General features: G+C 38.9%; 2 long non-coding RNA genes across 2 annotated transcripts in view; one reads left to right on the top strand and one right to left on the bottom strand.

The window, feature by feature from the left end:
• Window positions 1-1,176: 1,176 nt before the first annotated feature.
• On the bottom strand, window positions 1,177-2,749 carry LOC104855213. Its single transcript, XR_778344.1, has 3 exons — window positions 2,594-2,749; window positions 1,585-1,667; window positions 1,177-1,332 (listed from the first exon to the last, which is right to left on the bottom strand). It is a non-coding gene; the product is annotated as an uncharacterized LOC104855213 (long non-coding RNA).
• Window positions 2,750-2,755: 6 nt separating this feature from the next.
• LOC104855212 overlaps window positions 2,756-5,489 on the top strand; it is a 5,884-nt gene continuing 3,150 nt past the window's right edge. Inside the window, exon 1 of the long non-coding RNA XR_004514336.1 lies at window positions 2,756-2,998. This is a non-coding gene — a long non-coding RNA (uncharacterized LOC104855212). The remainder of the gene's footprint in view (window positions 2,999-5,489) is intronic.

The following is a 5,489-nucleotide window of genomic DNA, read 5'->3' as shown; positions in this document are numbered from 1 at the left end:
GAATATACATATATATATATATATATTAATATATATCTTATAACATATAAATTAATATAGTATATATCCTTTAAATTCAAATTAATAGTTGGAAACCTTTGGTGGTCCATTTTCTCAACATACCCCACATCCCACCACGTTATTCATTTATGCTCTGCTAAACATGCTTCTCTGTAGCACTTATATATATATATTAATATATATCCTTTGACATATAAATTAATATAGTATATATCATTTAAATTCAAATTAATAGTTGGAAACCTTTGGTGGTCCATTTTCTCAACATACCCCACATCCCACCACGTTATTCATTTATGCTCTGCTAAACATGCTTCCTTCTGTAGCACTCTGGAAGTGAACTTAATTGCTTTAATTTTATATTATAAAATTGGATTACTGTTCTCATGGAGACATATAATTAAATCTCTTCTGTTACTCAAGAGAGGTTAATTATTTTAAATAACAATTGCTATTTAATTTTTCTATCACAACAAAATAGTTAAATTTGACACATAACTTTTGGTAGAAATTATGGAGAAATGAATCAATAAAGAAGATTTTAAAATGACTTTTGGTATCCAAGTAATCTTTTTGACAGAATTGATATTAACTAAAAGAACTAAAAAATTTATTTACCAAACTAATCTGTTGATTTCTCTAGAAATATAACTTAAATTTTCTAGTGTACTTATTTGTATAATCCATTATTGATATTTTCTGCCAAAAGGCACACCTTTCATTTAATGATTATTGACAGTCTAATTTGTTTTTTAAACATAAAATACTGTGTTAGAATTAAAAGGTCTATTGACTCCAAAGGAAACACAAGAACTTGAAACTAGATATCTGAAAAATAGTGCATCCTTGTTTTTTGAAGCATCCCTGCCACAGCACCTATTTCATCTTAAATGTGAGGTTTGTGGGGGTTAAATGTTAGAAGCCCATAAAGCTGTAAGATAAAGGTCTTGGATATATAAATATATTAAGCAGCTACTAAGGGAAAAATCTTTACTTTTTGTCAACTTTAGAAGAAAAGGAACACGAAACTATACCTACTCTTCTCTTATAATGATATGGAAATAAAACTTCCATGGTAAAATCTTTTTTTCCCCTTCAGTACTTATGACCGAAATGGATCTAGTAGAAAAATGATATTGTCCTTATCACCTGCTTCAGATTGCAGAGAGAACCGCTGAGTGTGAGGACGGAGTTATGGTGTCACTGTTTATGGAGCACTGACGCAGTACTCGGCAGGATCCCGAGGGTAGCAGTGCAGTGGTCTCTGCCCGAGGGGTTTACTATCCCAGAAGTACAGAGAAAGCCATTTGCCTAAAACGACAAAGCCAACTTACAGAAGGGCAGGCATTCGAGCATCTCTTAAATTTGTTTCCATTTCTTCCTCCCATGCATTCACCCCTCTTCTTCCTTCAGTCTCTGCGCTGAGGATTTTCACAGAAAGAGTAAATAAAAAAAAAAAACTAGCACTTTGAGAACAAAACAGCAAAGGGAGGGGACAATGCTAGGCACAAAGGACAACCCAAGGGATTCAAAAGCACAGTAGAGATGAGAGGAAAACCTTACTCGACACGGAGGGCTCGAGGAGAACAAGGCCAGGCGATAGCAACAACTTCTATGAGAAGTCTTGTGTTCTCAGGTACTGGAAGCTGAAATAAATATTCAGGTACCTCTGGTTTTCTTTGAAGCCATTGGGATCACAAAGGGAGAGACAGCTGTTGGAGCTCAGCTCGGCTTCCCACCCCTCTGCCTTGTTCACTAACCCTGCAGATGCTGACTGAAACAGGCAGGGGAAACATCCACGAGCTCAACTTCACATCCCATTTGGCTCTGAAACACTGTAATTTTAGAGTCCCAGAAAAGTTAAAGTTAAATGATTGTGCTACTTACCTTAAATCAACCATAAAAGCACATGCTTTCCATTTGTTCCCATCAGTTTCATGATAGGAGAACTTCAGATGATTTTAATGCTACATAGAGCGAAAGGAGAGCTAGGATGTGTTAGGCAGAAAGTTAGCCATTAGCAGGCTGGGGACCAGTGGCTGGGAATTACTGGACAAGCAAAGATGTGATTTTTTTCCCCTTTTTTTCTTTCAGTTTCTTAATCCTTAGCTGTAGATTAAAACCCACAAAAGGTGTGGTTTCAAACTTTAGCTCCAGAGAATGTAGCCTCCTCTGATTGTGCTGATGCGGTCTGTGACCCACACAAAGTCAGGACCATGGGAGGGGAGTTGGAAAAAACCTCACGGCCTCCAAACAAACTAAACAGAAAGCATCCACACAAAGAGTAAGCAAGGACCTTGTAGATCAACAGAGCCTATTTTCCTTGTAAAAGAACAGAGTCCTTGGAGGAAGGAAAGGGTATTTCTTGAATTACGTAGTTAATCATAAAAATGGACCTTGACAGCCAGGGATTTAGCTCAGTGGTTCTACAACCTGCTTCTCAAGCTCAAGGTCCTGAGTTCGATCCCCAGTACAAAAAAAAAACAAAACACACACACACACAATGGACCTTGAAACTGCCATCTCAGCACCTGCCCACAATCCCTATCATTTTGCAATAAGCTCTTCTTACATTCTATGACACAGCCTAGGAGTCCTGTCTGAAATCTCTCACCAAAGACACCAAAAATGGAGGTGTGTCTTCAGGGGCTCGTGGTGTTAAAATCTTCTGGTGTTAGGACCTGGCTTCTCTATGACAGGATCGTTAGAATCTATCTCGCGCTGCATACGTTATCCTAATGACACCTCAAGAAACAATTTCAGGGAGGAACTATTATTAGCCCTTTTTGCAAAAAAGGAAACTGAGCTTACAGAAGTTAAATAACAGGTCTAAGGTCACAGAGTTACTGAGGGGCAACTGGAGACTTGGAGCCACTCAGCTGACCCTAGAGCCAGTGTCACGATCACTGCACGTCTTACTCCCAACGCAGGGGCTCACCCTAAGGCTGGGCTGGACCGGAACAAGTAGTCAGGAAAGGTAGGTTAGCACTGCCTCTCCCAAAGTGTGGTATGTGGAGCATTGTTGGCCTCTGAGACGAATTTTTGGTCATGTACAGAGTTTTTTATTTGTAAGCAATGTATTTACTAAAAAATACTAAGATGACTGGCACATTAACAACCATCCTTTCATAAATAATTTTGCTTAGGATAATGCAAAATTTTTTAAATAAGCTGTTTAAAATCTATCCAAAGGAAAAGATCATAGAGAAATAAGATTAAATAGGTAGTGAATGAGGGAAAAGTTACAAAAATAATAAATGCTATTTGGAAAACATAGAATTAAGACATTCCATGCCAATCACTAACACTTGAAAGTAGATAGAAGTAGGGACTTGAAAGTAGATATTAAATTTTTAGAAGCAAGAATTTTATTATGATTAGAGTGCAGATTGGCTAGAAATGAGACGTAAAAGGGAAGCATGTTTTTCAAAACTTAGAATGTAAAGCAAGGAAAATCAGAAATCATAGAATTTGCATGGTTAGATTTTCAGATAGAAAAAAATGTTAGCTATAATGAAGTAAAGAAATTTAATAAGGGAAGTCTGGAAACAAAGAGGGCACTTAAAGGATCACTTAATTGTACTCATCAGAATATCCACTAAAAGGAAGGAAGGGGAAAGAAGGAGAGAGAGGGAATAAGGGAGATAACAGTTGTTGGTTAGAATGAGAAAATTAGGTAGGTGCTATGGGAAAGAGTGTGTCAGGTCCTCAAAATATTAAAAATAAAATTACGGTACGATCCAGCAATTCTGGTCCTAGTTATATACCCAACCAAATGTAGAGGCGTGAAAAAGTACGGTAAAGTCATATCGTAACAGCATTATTCACAGTAACCAAAAACTAGTAGCAGTCCAACTATTTCTTTTCTTTCTTTTTTTAAGGTTTTTTGAGACAGGGTCTCACTATGTAGTTGAGACTGACCTGGAACTCACTATGTAGTTCAGGCTGGTCTTGAACTCACAGGGATCCTCCTGCCTCAGCCCCCCGAGTGCTGGGATTACAGGCATGCGCCACCATGCCCAGCTGCAGTCCAACTATTTCTTAATGAAGAAAATGGATGAATACAATGTGTTATGTGTACAGTGGACTATCATTCAGCTTTACAAAAGGAAGGAAACTTTGCACATGTTTAGTTGCTGCAGTCCAACTATTTCTTAATGAAGAAAATGGATGAATACAATGTGTTATGTGTACAGTGGACTATCATTCAGCTTTACAAAAGGAAGGAAACTTTGCACGTGTTTAGTATGGATGTTAAGTGAAATTAGTCACAAAGGACAAAACCTGTCTGATTACATTTACATAAAGGACTCGGGATAGTTAAATTCACAGAGGCAGAAGTTTAAATGGTAGTTGCTACTGGCTGGGAGGAAGACAGAATGAGAAGTTATCATTCAGTAGGTACTGGGTTTAGTTCTGCAAGATGGGAAGGTTTTGTGAATAAACATCAGCGGTGATTCTAAAATGTCAATGTACTTAACGTCACTGAACTGTATACATACTTAAAATGGGTGAGATGTCAAAATTTTGTTATATGCATCTTATCACAAGTTTTTTTGTTTTAAAATTAGGGAGCAAAAAAGAGAAACCTTTACAATAATCCAAGCCGAAAGCTTTGAGCCCTGAGCCAAGAATTCAACCAAATGAGGAGCAGCGAGAGGTAACTGCCTCCTCCTCTCAGTGAGGGCCTGGTCCACGACGGGCACGGCCAGCTCCACTCTGCCAGTCTGGCCCCTTCAGATGGCCAGAGTAGGGCGCTCTACTCCCGGGGCCCATGCATTCATCTGGACAATAATTACTGCATATTTACTGTACACGAGGCCCTAGAGGGGTCCTGGGCATAAAGCAGTGAACAAAACGACTCCTGCTGTTTCCTAGGACAGAAGAAGGGGGCAGTTTCTCTTTCTATCATGGGCACATTTGAGCACTTCGGTTGTTCATGAATCACGAGGCCAGGCAGCGCTCCACTCCCAGCCCAGCCCCACTTTCCTTGTCTTTTCCTCATTTTGCTCCCCGCCCCTTCTCTTCTTCTTCCTCTTCCCCTTCTTGTCCTTCTCACCCTTCCTTTTTCTTCTTCTTTTTGCTGCTGGTACTGGGAGTTGAACCTAGGGCTTCCATCCCTAGCCCTTTTTCTTTCCTGTGATTTATTTATTTATTCATTCATTTTTGTCTTGAGACAGAGTCACAGTAAAATCACTGAACTGCCCAGGTCATGTTTGAACTTGCTGTTCTCCTACTTTAGCCTACCAGAGTGCAGGGATCATAGGCATGTTCCGCCACGCCCAGCTCAGCCCCTTTTCTTAGCAATGTGTGAAGAACTTCAGAACTGTCAATTTATTTTGATAAGGAAATATCCTTTTAATTAGCATCAGTTCAGTAGTAGACAATCCTATTACAATGAAAAATCCAATAAATATTTACTTTTCACTCAATATCAGGGCCCTGCTTTGTCTTTCCTTGTTTCCCTT

Source organism: Fukomys damarensis, unplaced genomic scaffold (assembly GCF_012274545.1).
Source record: "Fukomys damarensis isolate Sample0158 unplaced genomic scaffold, DMR_v1.0_HiC HiC_scaffold_4, whole genome shotgun sequence".
Taxonomy (NCBI): Eukaryota; Metazoa; Chordata; class Mammalia; order Rodentia; family Bathyergidae; genus Fukomys; species Fukomys damarensis.
Note: the sequence above shows the minus strand (reverse complement) of the source record. Positions and strands in the feature narration are given on the sequence as shown.